This window comes from Misgurnus anguillicaudatus, chromosome 2 (genome assembly GCF_027580225.2).
Source record: "Misgurnus anguillicaudatus chromosome 2, ASM2758022v2, whole genome shotgun sequence".
Taxonomy (NCBI): Eukaryota; Metazoa; Chordata; class Actinopteri; order Cypriniformes; family Cobitidae; genus Misgurnus; species Misgurnus anguillicaudatus.
The window spans coordinates 3,908,967-3,927,842 of NC_073338.2; the positions used below are offsets into that span (position 1 = coordinate 3,908,967).

The window sequence follows — 18,876 nt, forward strand, 5'->3', positions numbered from 1 at the left end:
GAGATTTTTAGCTATTAGACATTAATGAAAGATTTATTTTAGATAAAACAGACGGTTTTGTGAAACACTAATGCCTAGAGTTTCTCATTTGAAACTTTTGAATGGGGAAAGTAAAACAAATATATGTGCTCTTTTTATTAAAAGCAAAACAAAAATCTTCTGTATTTAGGCACAAACTAAATATAGCCTAACAGTCGCTCTGTCAAAAATAAAGGTACAAAGCTGTCACTGGGGCACAGTAGCCTTTAAAAAAGGTCCTAATATGTACCATTTAGGTAGAAATATGTATATTTGAACTGCCAATATGTACCTTTGAAGTACTAATATGCACTTTTGGGGTACAAATGTGGTCCTTTTTGAAAGGGTACTTTCCCAGTGACAACTTTTGTACCTTTATTTCTGAGAGTGCAGATAACATCATCCTTTAATAGTTGTGCCAGCAGTTTAGCAGGATGAACTTGTTGGTATTACGAGCAGACTAAACCGATTATAGGCAAATCCTTCACGAGAAACAGTTTAAAACAATCCTGATTTTGCTTTTTTTACTTTCTCAAACATTGACTGATGATCCAGCTTTTTACTGGTAATTTTATATTTAGTACCTTTTTTAATTATTGCTTATAAAAATAATACTGCTCCCACTGAAATGCCCAAGGTTTTATTTCCAGATCACATCAGCAAAACACTGGGTCAGGATCATTTAGTCTGTCATGAGTTTTGGACATCATGTCACGGCCAGGGGCTGGCTGTTCTAGGCTAAAGCCACGCCCCTTCTCAACTTCCACCTCGAGGAGGTCCCCAAAGCCAACCCAATGACCAAACAACACGAGAACAGGTAAGTATAAAACAATCTTTATTGAATTTAAATATTTAAAATGTCTTGGGGAATGGGGAAAGGGGGATTAAAACTAAATCTAGCTCTGCCCTCCAGGTGGGCCTCAGCCGGGGGATGACGGGAAGCAAGGGGCCAACGGGGGTCCGGGACGTGGGACTCAGGCTCCGGCCTGGCCTTAATAATCCGTGGCGCGCTCCTTCTTCCTCCTGGAGGCAGAATCAGAACCAGTATGAGTGTGGGGGATTTTTATATTGGTCGCGTACCTGAATCTTCCTCGGGGAGACTCTCCCTTGTAGTTACACAATTTTCGTCAGGTTACTCACTACTACTTTCCTTCTCTCCACAGGTATCGACTTGGACACAGAAGCACAGTTAGTTTGCTTTAAGATGGCTCTCACCTTTCGACTGGACTAGCGTACCGTAAGTACAGGTTTTGCTCGGCTCCTCCTCAGAATATTCACTCTCTCTCCTCTTCTCTCCACAGGTATCGGCTTGGACACAGAAGCACAGTTAATTTGCTTTAAGATGGCTCTCACCTCTCGACTGGACTCAGCGTACCGTAAGTACAGGTTTTTACTCGGTTTCTCCTCAGAATATTCACTCTCTCTCCTCTTCTCTCCACAGGTATCGGCTTGGACACAGAAGCACAGTTAGTTTGCTTTAAGATGGCTCTCACCTCTCGACTGGACTCAGCGTACCATAAGTACAGGTTTTTGCTCGGTTTCTCCTCAGGTTCTTCCCCACAAGTCTACCGGATACAGTGCATGCTCCGTCTCTATGGATCGACAGCTTGAGAGATTAATAGGCACACAGGCAGCAGTGGCGGACTTACAGCAGTCGGCGCGACGTGCGATGGGGTAGGTAGTTCCTAGGTGGCGTCGGGGGCGAACCCTCACGACCGCTAGATGGTGGCAGAGGGGTGGAATATCCCAACGTCTCACCGGGCCGAGCGCTGCCCTTTCCTCGTTACCGTCAGGCGTTCGAACTCTGGGCAGGGGCGCCCCTTTGTAGAGGCCACGGGACGATGGAATTACGTCACCTCTCTCTCTGCAACAACAATGTTTATGCAATCGAAAACGTCAATAATAATGGCCCCAAATCGTACTCACACCTCTGCTGTTTCCTCGGCTCTTCACCGCCACTCTTCACATCCGCCCGATGTCTAGACGGGGGAAAATCGTTTCTGGGCACCGTACTATTTCTGGAGGCCCGAAGCACGCTCACAACGTATGCTGTACTGTACTGAGCTAAAGCCAGCAGCCTCTTTGTCTTCTCTCAATGAAGTGCGTGAAGGCGGGGGTAAATCTGACAAGACACACAGCAATACACCACAACCCACAGCAATATACAGCACCACGTCCAAAATAAAGGTTTCCACAGCACAAAGACTCACCCACCACTCCAAGTGTACGAAAAAGACGCCATCTTCCTTCACCTCGCTTAGTTCAGAGTTGGCGATGGAAATATGCGGCCCAGCTAGTGATGTCGTTGTTGTGTCTGCTTCGGTAAGTATTTCCTCGGCTCACCCACCACACTCTGTTAGGGGTAGGGCCGTCCTCCTTCTCCTGGAGGGAGTTAACATAAGCCAGGTTAATACACAAGATACTTTCAGCTAGATCTAGGTACTCACAGCGATGCCGTTTTAAATCCCCTTTTTCACTTCATCTCAATCCGTCATGTGTTCGTTCTCCTCACAACCTTTAAGGTTCGCGATGACTTCCCAATCAACAGTTCCAGCCTGAGAGAGAGAGAGAGAGAGAGAGAGTGAGAGAGAGTTGGACAGCCACAAACAGCGCACCAGCGGCCACAACACAGCGCTTCCACACACACCCAAAAGGTCTCTAGACTGTGGATAAACTTGGCCTTAAGTACTGCCTTGTTCAGCGTATCTTCCAATCACTAACCGCTGTCCCCAACTAGGCACAGGTGCATCGAATTCGCCGATTTTCCCGCTCGCGGCGCTTACCGGAAATCCGGTGTTCGTCTTTTCCGGTCCGGGCGTAAACACTTCCGGGCGGAACCAAACTTCCATAATTTTGGTTCCGCCCCAAAGAAAAAAAAGATCGTCACCTTGTGACAATCACATTACCAGATGACACTGCATTCACTGGTCTATAACAGCAAATTGACAAGGCAAAAAGCAGACAATAAATGGACCCTTCATCTTTTGGTAAAGTTAAGATGAAGTTTAGGTGTTTTGACATTTGTCTTACAGTCTGTCCACATACTCCACACTATTCCTGTAGATCATCCAGGTGATGTTTATCGATGGGTTGCACGGCGACGTCATTAACTGGTTGCGCGCGCAACCGAGAGGCAGAAAGAAGAGACGTGCATTGTGTTGTAGGCTAGTAGCTGTGTCTGTAAGTCAAAATGCCAAGGAGTTGTAGCGTGGAAAATACGTGGAGCCAGTGCTGGGTGCCTGATGTTAACATACCAGTAGATGCGACTATTACATTACTAGCCTAACATTATAATTCATACATGTATCACAGCAACACTGCAAAAATAAAGACAGAAAAACAGATCCAACTAAAATCAAGTTTTATTTATATACAAACAATAAAGAACGCTTCGATAATTAAAGTTGTTGCAATAGCGGATCAGCTCACCAAGCGGGCTTTCTGCCTCCTGGATGCGCGCGCACCCTGTAATGTTTGTAAACCGGCAACCTGTCTATCTGACAGAAATGAGCTTGATTTAGAGATCAAAAGTTTACTTTGAGATATTGTCCCATATAAACATCATTGAAGATCACATTTTTTTCTCATAAACCTTAAATTTATTTGTGTTTACTTTACATGCTTTATGTTGGACTTTTTTTTTTAATCTTTATTTTCTTGACCATAATTAATGGTGCTGACAAGAAGCACAAGTGAATTTAATGCATGAACATTTGCACATGATTTACTCGTTGTGTAAAGCTGCATACATGCCAAATGGTGAACATGCTCGTCCTGAACCTAAATGAAACACTCACACTTCACCACTTTGGTAACCCCCAAAAATGTATTCATTAAAGGAAACTTCTGAATTTCAACTTTACAGAATAACAAAAAATAACATGTCCTCATAATTTTCATATTTTCACACAGTTTAGATTTTGATTTTAACATTGACTGTCTTCATTTGTCATGAGAGCAAAGCATGCTGGGATAATTTGGAATTAAAATTATTGATGTTGTCCCAATACAAATTAATGAATTAGGTAAATTAAGTAACTCATCTTAATTAAGTAAACTGAGCAAGCGGTTAATCAACTGAGTTGAGTATTTTCAAAAAAATGCTGGGATAATTTCTTACAAAGGCATAAACCAAAGAGTTGGGTTAAATGAACACAGAAAACGTTTATATTTGACCCAATAATTGGTAAAAGAACCCAGCATTTTGGGTCGAAACAACCCAGCATAGTTTAAATTACAGTAGGTTGGGTTTGTTCTTTTTTTGACCCAATGTTGGGTTGAAAATAACCCAGCATTTTTAGAGTGTACCAATTACACAGATTCCTGTTTTCTATCAATCCATTATGCTGAACAAGTTTTGTTTTAGGTCTTAAATACAAAACTGTTATTGTGTGTCAAGTTATTGTACGGTACTTTTATATTATTGTATAGCGTTTATATTGTTTTTAAAGGGGAAATAACACGAGATATAGGATAAAATATAGGTGAAAAGGGAGAAAATGATTGACATCACTGGGTGAGCACATTCTTCTCACATTACACAGAGGATAAATGTACATGCGTAACTTCTGTATGGCACCATCCTCTTTGGTTTAATTTTATTTATGACCTTTTCAAAATTTTGATAAATATTGTAGAGGTGACAGGACACTTGGGTCAATGCGCAGGCCACATTTTGACTTAATTCCTCCAGTGACATCACCCTGACAGCCCTCATCTGAAACTTTAGGATTCCTAGAGATATTTAAAACCTTTATAGACTGTGCATGGTCAGATATGAGATTAAACAAAACCATGCACTGTGTGTGCGTGTGCGCCCGTGCGTTTGTGTGTGTGTGTTTCTGTGAGTCTGTCAAAAGACACACTGCAGTGTTATTTGAAGTGAAACCCTGTAAGCACGAAACCTGGTTAAGTCACTTCTCATAAACCATATAAAGTCCAACAAGCCAAGATTAAAAAATTTTACCCAGAGTTCATAGACACAATAACCCTTCACGTTATCTTATTTGTTAAATGTTTTGTTATTTGGCAAAACAATAAACTGACACATTTAATTTCATTTGCCTTGTCATCCAGTAAGCATCAAGCAGTTTAATTATGGCATCTTTAGTCATGCATGTCAACATGTCAGTACATATTTGACAGCAATCTTTAAACTCCAGAGACAATCTAATAATGGCTTCCAATCAATGCTTCAGGTTTCTGTTGTGTCTGAGGAAGTGTGTTTTGAGTAAACTGATACTCAAAAGAAAGACTGTTATTTCTTCTGTCTACCAGACACAAGCCCACACATTTACAGTATACCTGTATTATTAATTATGCTTTTTAAATTGGCAGCTGTGAAACAAGATGGTTAAGCGTAATGTTATTGTGTTTTATGGTTTATTTTGTTTTAAGATTTAGTTTTGTAAATGTAATTCATTTATTGTTTTGTTTCGCTAGCCACAGATTATTCTACAGACTGACTAGCACTAGTCTAACCAAATGTGTGTCCTAGGATTTTGACGTAGGATTTGTTTTCAAGATCAAGATTGTTTTCTTTTAGGAGAAAGCGTGTGCCCAGTTATTTATGAGTTGATTTTACAAAATATATACTGTATGCAGGGATATATATGTAGTATCCAAACCACACCTGACTGAATCAATAGTCAGTGATCTTTGAGTAGCTCAGCAATAAAATTCCTGATGACCCTGCAATTGATAATACCACTGTCTACATAGAGCAATATGTTGTGGTATATTTCATATGATTTTTATATTAGAGTCCTGGAGATATTGACACGCATAATTTAAATCTTTTATTGTCTTCCATGTCTTTGATCTGGTGAAATGCCAGCGAGCCGGTATCACGATCCTTTCAATCATTTGTATGTCGCAAATACACCTTTTCAAGCTGCACACAACTTGACAATCATCAATAGGACATCCAGCGTAACACAATTTGTGGTGCGTTGAGTCTCGTTGGAGATGCAGAAAGAGGTTGTGGGAAAGTGGATCTGAAACACCTGGTCAATCAGGTTCACCAGTACAAACATGGATGTGTAGTTTCACATTTACATGCTTTACCGTTAACAAAAGTTTTGTCTAATCAAATTGTGTCTGGGAAAATCAACGTTTATATTGGGTGCTAAACTTATTGGTATTTGTTATTATTACACTTATATTAAAAAAGCATTTCATGTTCAGAAGGTCTCTTATTAATTCAGTTCATATTTAGCAGATTGTAAAATGTATACACTAGTGCTCTCTATAATGTCTGGGACAAAGGCTTTTCCTTTGCTATTTTAAGTGCACATTTACCCCCACAGGGAAGCCTTCATAGTGCATTGTACGAATCAGTTTATAGCAAATTACTGAGCACTGAAATGTGAATGTTGGAGGTATGAGGATGCAACAGCTGAGAGATTAGAAATAGATGACCTTTCAGTTAATGACAATGAGCCTACAGCTTACTTTCCATTCTCCGGTCTCTCCAAAGGTGGCTTTAATATAGGAACATAGGGGCCATTAAAAAAATAATAAGAAGAAAGAATAAAGAAAAATGGACGCTCAATGTAAATAATAATCAAATAATTTGAGAACCACTAATAGTGAAATATATTTTTTAAAGGAAAAGTAAATGCATCAAAGAGATCTAAAACTGAAGAGCAACATAAATTGTGATTAATTCATGATTATTACTACAGAGCCCTGCAGAAGGAGTCCATTGTTACAAGCTAAAACTGTGTATGGCATACAGTATTGACTGGACTTCAAATTGGGAATTTCGACAATTAAAAAGAGTAATTGTGTAGTTAGTGTTGATATTCAGCTTAGTCTCACTGTTAATATGTAGTAATAATACATAACTTCCAAAAACACAAAACATTTTGTGTACGTTTAAATAGATGCTGAAGTGTATAATGTAGATGTATTTGCAACATTAAATTTTTTAGCTGTAAAACGCATTATTACGTGTTTACATCTACAAAACGTAAAACAATTACAAATCTATCATACCATAAAGATTGCTGTTAAATTTCCCTTTAACCATTTAATTGATAATGTTACCACTCTAACCCTACCCCAAATCTTATCCCAACCCATTTTTATATAAAAAATTTAAAATATAATGTATTCTTCTTACATAATGCAATCTAATAGAAATGTGTAGGACACTTTTTATAACAATAGTAACATTATAGCATTTAAACGATACTTTAAACATTTCAAATTTCATACGTACATCAACCGAAAGACGGCAATGTTGCAAATCTGTGACGTAGCACGCAAGAGCCAATGAGCATTTGATATCACTGCCATATCACTTCATTTGAATTTGAATTCATAACCAACATTGTAAAGTTTAAAAGTGTAGTCTTGTTTATTATTATGTAATTCTCTGAACATGAACAAGTCATGAACATTTCATTAGGCAAATGAGTAAACTGTCTTAAATAAATAAGTTATGACTGAAACATGTCATTAATATGAGTAAGAAACCCCAATGTCTGTCAAGTCTTGTCAACACGTCGATATTATACGTTTCAGTGTGAAAACGTCAGTAAATGTATTTGTGGTAAAACCACACTTTATGTAAAACACACACGTATTCTCATAAGATCATGTTGTGATATTAGATGATAGATGATATCATTCGACCTCTAAACTGGTGATACAGTCAAACATCAAAGAAGCCTGTATCATCATCTATTAGTGATAGCATACAAACTTACCAGAAATATAAAACAAATCAATGCCGTTTAGTTGACAAACAAACTGTAAGTTCACAGTTGACGGTACCCATTGACTTCCATGGTATCTGTTTTTCCTACTATCGAAGTCAGTGGTTAACGCCAACTGTGAGCTTACCATTTATCAACATGTGGGTGAGTAAATGATGACAGAATTTTCATTTTTGGATGATCCCTTTAATTTCAACAAATAAAGCATAACTATATATGTGTGGTAGTAAAAAGAAAAGAGAAAAAAATGAATACAACAAATAAACACAGATTGCCGGCTTGTTCTCATTACATTCGCAGAACCTCTGACATGGTGGCAAAATCAAACAATCAGCTCAAAATCCTTTCATCTGTGCTCAAAATTAAACAATGCTTTCAGATGATACACACCACCAGTCAATATATAAAACACTGCAGAGCATTCATTAGACACTACACACTAGTGACCACAGCATCCATTGCATCTGGTTACAGAAAAATACATTGTATAACAACACACTTTGCAAATATCTGTTAAAAATCCGTAGTAATCACAAGTTAGTTCAGTGGACATGGTGTATACTATAAGGACTGCAATAAAGTTTTGAATATCTGCGTACAGTATGCAGTACTGTCCAACTGAAAACCCCAAATTTAAAAGAGAACTCTACACAAAAAGCATGTTACAGTAGCCTACTCAAAAATGTACAACAGTAAAACCATCAAAAGTCAATGAGAAATGCATTCTGTCTCTGCATCTCAGTGTTTTCATGCTGGTCTGACCACAAGCCGTCATCCACATGACAACTTTGTCCCTAAACAGAGCATAAACCCTCGTGACAGCACCACACCAGTCACACCACAGGCCAAATGCTTTACCTCTGGGGTACTGCTATTGCTCATGTTCTTCCTCCTCATCCACATCCTCTTCCTCCTCATCCACTACCTCTACCCATATTCTTCCTACTCGTCATGCTTCCATTAGGGTCTATTCTCAGGAAACACGGGTTGTCGTTTCACTGCTATGCAGACGGCACTCAAGTTTATTTACCCCTAAAACCAAACTGTAATGGACTGGAAAAAATTAAGGCGTGTATATCTGATGTGAAAGCTTGGTTAGCTCTAAATTTTCTTAATTTTTATGAAAATAAAACCGAAATTATAGTGTTCGGCTCATTAAATTCTCCAACTCAAATAACCCTAGGTAATTTAACCCTACCTGCAAAGACTTGGGTTAAGAATTTGGGTGTTGTTTTTGATGATGGCCTGAAATTCAACAAGCAGATAAGTTCAGTAGTCAAATCCTGCTTTTTCCAGCTTCGTCTTTTAGCCAGAGTAAAACCAATTTTATCTTTTAATAATTTCGAAAGATTAATACATGCATTTTTGACAACAAGGCTCGACTATTGCAACTCACTGTACTACGGGATCAGCCAATCAGCTTTATCCCAGCAACAAATTGTTCAAAATGCGGCAGCAAGACTCCCAACAGGTACTAGAAAACGGGAACATATTACTCCAGTGTTACGTCAGTTGCACTGGCTGCCTGTACGATATCGTGTAGATTTTAAAATTCTTCTTTTGGTTTTTAAATCTTTAAATGGGTTGGCCCCTACTTATCTTTCGAATCTATTGATAGAACACTGTCCAGTTATGTCTCTACGGTCTTTAAGCCAGAAATTATTATTTATACCGAAATCGAAGTTGTAAAGTAGGGGTGATCATGCTTTTTCAAATGCGGGGCCAAGATTGTGGAATGCGTTACCTTTTACTATTAGATCTGCTCCATCCATCCTCCATCTGTTTTTAAATCTAGGTTAAAAATCTATTTTTTTTTATTTGGCATACGCCTAAGGGATGAAATGTATTGTATGTATTGTGTATTCATGTATTTTTTATTGTTGTGTTTATGTAAAGCACACTGGTCAACTGGTGTTGTGTTTAGTAGTGCTATAGAAATAAATTGACATTGACATCTGTTCCGATTGTAGTCACCTGGACATTTGTTAATTGATCCTGTTACACCTGATGTCATTTAGTCTATGTGTATTTATACCCTTGTCTGTGTTATACTCACTGCCGGATTGTCGCTAATTCCATGTCTGTACCTGTACATCGTATTGAATGTTCCTGACAATCTGCTTAAATTTTCTTCCAATACAGAGGAGATATTGAGGAAATGTCAGCAGCGGCAGTATCTTTTAAGAAAACTTAATTCCTTTGGAGTCAGTAAGAACATTCTTACTTTGTTCTACTACTCCTACATAGAAACTGTCATCACATTTTCCATGGTCTGCTGGTTTTACTCAATTAGTCTTCAAATCAGAAACTGTCTGGAGCGAACGGTTAAAGTTTGCTCAAAGATTATTGGACTTCCCATTAGGGCTCTTGGTACTATATGTGAACAGCAAACACTGAGGTTGGCCGGTAGGATTTTAAGTGACAGTTCACATGTTATGTTCCCTGTATTTGAGTGGCTTCCCTCTCATGCTGTAGGACACAACGGAGGAAGGCAACCTTTGTGCCAAAATCGGTTTTGCTTTTAAATTCTCTCTCTTTTAAATTCTTGACTATCTAAATATTTATTCTTATCTATGGTATGGACTTGTCGTTGTTTTTTTTTAGGCTTCCACTCTTAGTGGACTATGATTTATAGGTATTCCGTGTATATTGTGTTATTTATTAATGTATGATGTTTTTTATATAGTTTGTATTGTTTGCGTGACTCTGTGTGGCTCTGTTAATTGCCCCTTTGGGGATAAATAAAGTGTTTGAAACTTGAAACTTGTTTTACTTACCTGCCCGTTGTTTGCTTCTCGAGTTTTGTTTCATGTTGTGTTAATAAATGTTTATTATTCATCGTGAACTTCGCACTTGCATCCTGATTCCTGTTACCCTTTGTGACAGAATGATCTGGCCATTAAAGGACGCAGCGAGTTCAAGGAGAGGAGCTTCGCCTAATATTTTTTTGAGGGGGAGTAGTGGACATCGGGATCTGCAAGCTGCGAAGTCCCGATGCCCATTGGAGCTAACCGAGAGGGAACGCTCGGAACTCTAGGCTTGGCTCAAGTTGGCCGTCTCCATGCTCGATTCATTCCCCGGGGTGGTCGTTGCAACACATGAGCCTGTTCCTGTGAGGGTCGAATCTGTTGAGTTGGTTCCCCTGATGGTCGAATCTTCTGGGTTGGTTCCTGGGATGACCGCCGCCATGCTCGATTTGGTTCTTGGGACGGCCGCCGCCATGCTCGATTTATTCCCCGGGATGGTCGCTGCCGTGTACAAGTCTGTTTCCCAGAGATGGTTTGAGTCGGTTCCCGGGATGATCGAATCCTCGTCAGTTCCTGTGATGGATGAAACTTCGAAGTCGATTCCCGCTATGGTCGAATCATAAGAGTCTGTTCCCGAGATGGCCGGTTGTGAACATTTTGCCTGGGCCAAGATGGCCACTCTGGTTTTGCCGGATTCGCCCTGGCCTCCTGTTCTGCCGCTCCGATGTGGTCTCCAAGCCCTCCGTCCCTCCCCCAGATCCACCCTCCCAGACTTTTGTTTATATTTAGGTTGGAGTGTCTGGGAGCCACTCCTTAATGGTTAATCCGTGTCATGTTTTGTATCTGTTCCGATTGTCGTCACCTGGACATTTGTTAATTGATTGCTTGTCTTGTTACACCTGATGTCATTTAGTCTATGTGTATTTATACCCTTGTGTGTGTTATACTCACTGCCGGATCATTTTCGCTAATTCCATGTCTGTACCTGGACATCGTACTGAGTGTTTCTGTTTTACTTACCTGCCCGTTGTTTGCTTCTTGTGTTTTGTTTACTGTTTTGTTAATAAATGTTTATTATTCATTGTGAACTTTGCGTCCTGATTCCTGTTACCCTTTGTGACAGAATGATCTGGCCATTAAAGGACGCAGCGAGTTCGAGGAGAAGAGCTTTGACTAATATTATTTTGAGGGGGAGTAATGGACATCGGGATCTGCAAGCTGCGAAGTCCCGATGCCCATTGGAGCTAACCGAGAGGGAACGCTCGGAACTCCAGGCTTGGCTCAAAACATTAACAGCTTACACACATTTTTTTAAACTTTACACACAAATCCAAGAATTGCACATGCAAAATGCCTCACATCTTTTGCAGAATGAAGCACTGGATTAAAAATATCACAAACACATCTCAAAAGCAACATTTGTTTTACATTGCAAACACTTTTGCCATACTGTTATATTTTTGGATTTGTCATATGCACAGTTATTCAAAACCTGAAGCTCTTCTTTTATGAGCTCCTATGTACATTTCTCTACAAGACAGGCAGAGAAAATTCACGGTAAATATGAAAGCAAGATTGAAACGAACTATTTTATTGTATTACAGTATTGCCTAATCTCATCAAAGACACTCTTCTTGTTCCTGGTCTTTGTCCTTATTCTCTTCCCCTTCCAACTCATCATCTTCCTCCCCTTGCTCCCTTTCCAACTCCTCATATTGCTCTTCTTTGAACTCCTCTTCCTCCTTTAATTCAAACTCTGCTTCATCCTCTGGCTCTCAATCCAACTCTCTAAATTACTCTGTCTGCGTTGTTTGTGTTCATCGTTAAAAACCTATAACTTGATATTTGGCCTGTGTATTACAGTAAGTGTTACAGTAAGTAAAGCAATGAGTGTTTGCACAGTGAGGGACTGATGAATTAGTGTTGCATTTTGATTGGTTATGTTTGTAAAAGGAAATCAAGATAGGTCCTGATAGATTTTTGTGTGTGATACATAGAAAAATGTGTGTTGTAGTTTTTTATAAAATTGAAGACTGAGTCAAAGGCTGAGAACTAGTGTATGGTATTGCAGACTTGGTTTGTGGTTCATATGTTTGAGTGTGAGGTTACAGAAATTGTGTGACAAGTAAGGATTTTGTGTGTAAGCAGTTGAAAATGATTTGATGGTAAATGTGTTGTAAATGTGTTTTACTTTTACCACCTATCTAGCATTTTGCAACACTACGTGTATTACAGTGTGAAATGTGTTTCAGTGAGAAGCTTGTGTTTAGAGTTTTAAAGTGTATAACTAACTAAACTTGTTTAAGGTTTTGCCAAAAGATTGAATGATTTGACAAATAAGCTTTGGCAACTGAGAATTTAGTTCGGAAAATTGTGTTTAGTCTTTAAGCAAATCTTATTACATGGCACTCTAAAATGCTTGAATCTGATTGGCCAGTCACAACATTTGCAGGTTTGTTATTCCCAGATAACAACCGCTCAAAACTAATAACACAAAATAACCTGGATGCTACAAATCATTTGGACAGGTACAGATTAATATTACACAAAAAAAATATATAAATATGTATTTTAATAACATATGACATTATATTTACAATAATTAAACAAAAGCTTGTCTTATTTTAAAACCAAAAGTAAACAGGTTTTCCTCGTGGAAGGTCTGCATTCATAAAAATAATATTTAATGTTCGAAGAGAAAAATTGTGCATTTTAAGATTTACATTTTTGTTTCGGTACCTATGGTCCTTGGGAATCGAACCAATGACCTTTGTGCCACTAATACAATGCTCTACCAAATTAGCTACACGGGACCTCCTTAGTGTGTGTAATTGTTCTTCTTATTCTTGTTGTTGTTTTATTTACACTGGATATTCGCTGCAGGTTTTTTATCAATCAGAGATTGATCAGAAAGTGAATAATGGCAGGTGGTTGGAAAAGGAAGGGTTGAGAAATATGAAAGCTTGGTGACGTCAGCAGGTTGTTTTAGAGGTGGAACAAGATATTTGTGTTTGGCATCTTTGATAAACTTGTAATATTTTATTCTTAGAATAACTTGCATGAAAATGTTCACAATAAAAAAAAAACGGTATCAAGAAAATAAACAGATGCCAATAAAAACATTTTTAAAATGAACGGAGATAGACAACACAGGAAGTATATATATTTGTATATTCACTAACAGTAGTTTGTATGTAAGCTAAACCTGCTCGTGTTTGTAAAATGTGAAATAGTCCTTTTCATGTTACACTGTTGTCTTCCCCCCAAAAATAATCCTCCACCCTGCCGCCACCCCCCAATACCCCTCACTCCCCCAACCCTCAAGTTATTCTCAATGTTTTTCTTGTGGGCTAGTCTTCCTGTGCACCTGTGAATTGAGCTTCCTGTGTCTTTCTCTGTGCGCTCACACTGTCCCCCAAAACCACTCTGCTCTCGACTGCTATCACTCAAGCATAACCAAAGAGTCTACACAGACAACAGCACAGCATTTATATGTCAATAATCATGAGTAAACAGTAAAAGCACCAGAGTTTCAGATGAGATCTCGACCCGAATGTCCCGAAATGAGGATAGATTTGTTAACTCTGCAGTTCAAAGTCAATATTATTGAGGATTTCAATATTAACTCAAATGAATATTGCCCATAGGGCCCAACAAAATCCAACAGTTAGACTATACAGGCCTCCTTTCTGTTAATAGATGTTATATGCCTAAAATGTTATTGAAAACTCTTATGCTCTTCCCACTATTAAAATGGTTGACCTCTGATCCGGTAGGTTATTTTTAGTTAGATCAGTCAGTGACAAATATTAGAGGGAGCCAATGGGGAATTCTAAGTCCCACCTTCTGTTCTGATGAAGTTAGAAAGGCACGAGACTGACTGAGAGATGTTAGTTGAGCTGTTGTATCTCAGTCTGTTAAGATGTTCTTTAAAGTCGCCATGAAGCAAAAGTACATGAGCAGTCATCTGGGTACTTTTTCCTGCTGTTTTTTGAATACTATGAATTGGGACACACTACGGTATATAGTAGGTCATTTCAGACACAGCGTCAGTCTACTGTGGCAACAATGGTGACAAAGAAAATAGTAAAAATGCAGTGCATTCTGGGAGTCCTGGATGAGATTTGTTATTTGTTAAAACCCAGCATGCATTGCATCATGAAGCTTTTCATTTTATTGTCACCATTTTAGTGATTAATACTCTTGATTCTTGAGGTTTGTGTGTCTAGATTATAGAGTGGTTAATTATAAAGTGTCAGTGGTTCAAAAATCTTCAGAATGACAAACTGATGTGAGAGTTCTGGATCTTAGTGTAAGTGATACTTATTGACACACTGGATGCATGGCGTAAGCGTCTCAGCTGCATGGCATGTCGGTTTTTAATTCGGCTACCATGTTAACAGGTTAGAGCTTGCAGACTGCCTGCGTGAGCAGATTTAAATGTAATTTAAAAAATATATATATATATATATATCGATTTTCAAATATTTCAAACATAGTATATTTTGTCGTCAATACTGTTGATGGTGTCCTTTATCATCAGTAGGCTTTATATTTATGCCTGGTCTGTCGGTGGCATCCCTCTGTGACCTACAGCCAACAGCAGTAGCAGCGCGCCAGCCCCGTGTAGGCACGGTTCTGGGGCCTCATTTATAAAATGCTGCGTAAAAACCATCCTATATTTGATCTTACGATCATTTAACAAAAATGCGTACGTGTGATTTATAAACCGAACGTACGCGCAGAAAAGGCGCGTACTCCTTTCAAATCTATAAATCGCAAATGAACTTGAACTTGTGCACGCAGCCGAGCAGTTTCAGATCTCCGCCCTTTAAACGATGCGTAATTAATGTCAGACATATAAAAGAGCGCTTGTCAATGTTTAAACCCAATTTCAAACAGAAAGAATGGCTTATATTTCCAAAAACCTGCAGCAATCAGACAAGCAAAAGTTTGTACGTCTGCTCAGACCCTGACGTGACGCTAAGCACTTTTCCACGTCAAAGACAGTTTTTATAAATAGGGACTTTGCCGTGGATTTTTGCCTACGCACACTTTACGTTCAAATCTGTGCGTACGCACGCTTTATAAATGAGGCCCCAGGTGTGTAAAGACACAGAAAACGCGACACAGCCGCCACGCAACTGACACGCAACAGAAACGCCACGTTCACGCCACGCAACCAGTGTGTCACCGGCCTTATACTGTAGTATCACATTATTGACAGAAAAAGATATTTCTGATAAAATGAATAAATCAATTTTGATGATGATGATGATGATGTACTAAATACCACCATAGAAGTGCACTGTTGTCTTTTCTTTGCCATAACAAACATGTTTTAAACACACAAAATTATAGCAAACTAAACTAAAACTAAATTAAAACTAACAAGCTAAGAGTCAAGATTAACCAAAACAAACACTGATCACCATAATTGTGATTGTAAGCGAAACAGCCCACATCTAAACCTAGGTTAAGAAAATAAAACTACAATATGGTCATAGAGAGGATAAAGTGACAGATTGTAGCTTTTAAATCTGTTTCAAAATGATAAACTTTAATAACAAAAGGAAAAGCTGACTGGCATGAAAACACATATTACATAAGACTAGAACAGGCAACTCAGGGGAGACGAGAAGCCCTTAAAGGGGTCATATGATGAAAATGTTAGCATTGCCACTTTGTAGGTGTGAGCAAAAATAGGTCATTGAAATTTGGCTTTCATTATGATGTCATAAGGATATCTTATTAGAATAATACCGCCTCCTTAATCTGAACTCTCCAACCACTGCACTGCCGTTTAGTGCAGAGAGAAAGAAAGAGAAAAGAAGGACTTGACAGCACAATTGAGTTTGAATTACAACAAACCACCATCATTGTGATCAGTGTTTGCACTTTATCCGCTCATTTGCATTTTAAAAAAACACCCAAAACGACACATTTTTGGACTTGACAGCACAATAGAGTTTCAATTACAATAAACCACCATCATTGTGATCAGTGTTTGCACTTCATCCGCTCATTTGCATTTTAAAAAACACACCCAAAACGACACATTTTGCTCAAACCTACAAAGTGGCAATGCTAACATTTTCATCATATGACAAACACAAAACAGGGCTACGTTCAGCCCAGACAAAACATTGCACAACGTTTTTTACACAGAAACGGTGATGTGTTGAACACCTTGTTTTAATGATGCAAGAGTTGCAACTACGGCAGCTGAGAGGCCATTCTTTGTGTTCTTTTAAAATGTTTCCGGAGCCCGATGAAATCAGTATAAATACGTGTCTAATACTGCAAAATACTCTCACTATTACAGCACTTGCTGTCCTGAATGAAAGACTACATTTCAACTTAAACCCATTTTGTGAGCTGTCTCTTTAGTACCGCATGGTTTATTTACATGTTGGTGCTGATTGGAATGCAGTTCTGATACACCCACCAAACAAGAAAAAACGTATCTCAAACCCCCTTGCACACCGGTGCACATTGTTTCCAGGAAACAAGTCGTTCCACCCAGAAACCATAGCAAAACGTTGTGCACCGTTTTGAACTTGAACGTGCCCGAGGTGAGGGAACGTGGAGGATGATGGAGTCCGGTGGGAAGATTATGGGAGGAAACAGGGAACAGGCAGGGAAGCAGAGGAGTGTAACACCTGCTGGTGTGTTAGTTTACATTTTACAGTATTCATTTTTATTAGTAATCTAACTTTTTTCATTTTATTTGTTTCATTGAAATTTAATATGCTGCACATATATTGGTCCAAGTACAAGTGATTTCCAGACTAAACTGCCACGATTTTCTGTTTTACATGCCTTTTAACAGGTAGCATTATCCGGGATTTATTAATACCATAATACGGAAATGGCAAAAATACTAATAATGGCAAAGCACTCTCTGAGACAAAAAGCATTGGGTAAAAAAGAGAGAAAAAAGTAGAGAGAGAGATTTGAAATGGTCAAATGAAAATGAAAAACAGTCCCCAGCTGTCACTGGAGTGGTACCCTTTCTAAAAGTACATATATAATCTAAAAATGGCTAGATTATTTTCAACCCATAAATATTGGACAGAACACTCAGCTGGGTTAAAAACTACCCAATGCTCTGTGGTTGTTACCCAACTATGAGTTTTAATAACCCAGACGTTGGGGTAAAACAACCCAGCTCACTCGGGTACTCCGATTTCCTTCCTTCCTTCCACAGGCTAAAAACATGCAAGTTGTGAATTGAGAATTCATTCAAATTGTGTCTCCTCCAACATGTGTATGAATTAACTTGTGAGGATTGACTTGTGTATGGATTAACCGGTTCTTGTCATGAATATAGGCATAGATGCTGGAATGGTGTGAAAAATAAAGAAATAAAGACAGTTAGAAAGAGAAAACAACCCTATGCCGGGTAATAATAACCCAGAATTGAGTAATTTTTAACCTAGCAGGGTGTTCTTTCCAATATTTAGCCACACTTTTAAAAAAGGGTAAATGAAGTTACAAAAGTTGTCACTGGGGTGGTACCTTTTCAAAAAGTACACTTTTGTACAAATTAGTTCCTCTAAGGCAGTGGTTCTCAACTCCAGTCCTCGCCCCCCGCCAGATAATTTTAGATGTCTCCTTATATGAAACACCTGAATCCACTCATCAGGCTCCTGACAGAATATTTGAAACGTTTCCTTAATTAACGCACTTACAAGCTGATGAACTGAATCAGGTGTTTTATAAATGGAGACATCTAAAAAGTTCTGGGAGAGGGGGCCCGAGGACTGGAGTTGAGAACCACTGCTCTAAGGTACTCGCTGGTACCAAAGAGGTAAATACTGGAACATAAATGGTACAAATTAGAACCCATGTCCCAGTGACAAAAAGGTACAACTTTGGTACAACAGATGGTTAGTGAATGGACTGTGGGCATGCCCTCTGAGGTCAACATGAGGACTACATACTTGTCTGTAGTCACCCACATCACATTTCTGACCTTCAAGCCCCTTCTTGACACATGTACTAAATTGATCCGTTAGCAAGCTTCACCTGCTGGCCACTTTAGTCACCCTTTTAGGTGATTTACCGTAGACAGGATGGTGAAAGCCCTTTGTCTGGTGTGAGAGCGTAATGTACAGAGTGTTTAGACATTTAGACTCTTAGTTATTGTCAATGGTGTCAACATTTATAAAGTGTGCGTATGCACAGATTTGATCATAGAATGTGTATGAAAAAATCAACGGCAACGTTTATATATATTAAAATGGCAATTTGCAAAAGGCTTGCTTTCCAAAAGTTTGAAGATCAACACATAATCGACTTCTATAATCCAGAGTTTCCCAGTCGTAACTACAATTTAGATTGATTGTTAATGTGCACCGAACTTGTGATTACGAGTCCATTTC

At 38.8% G+C, this 18,876-nt stretch overlaps 1 long non-coding RNA gene across 1 annotated transcript; it reads right to left on the reverse strand.

Moving 5' to 3' along the window:
* Nucleotides 1-836: 836 nt before the first annotated feature.
* LOC129441495 (uncharacterized) lies at nucleotides 837-2,908 on the reverse strand. Its single transcript, XR_008643456.2, has 2 exons — nucleotides 2,666-2,908; nucleotides 837-2,573 (listed from the first exon to the last, which is right to left on the reverse strand). It is a non-coding gene; the product is annotated as an uncharacterized lncRNA (long non-coding RNA).
* Nucleotides 2,909-18,876: the final 15,968 nt, after the last annotated feature.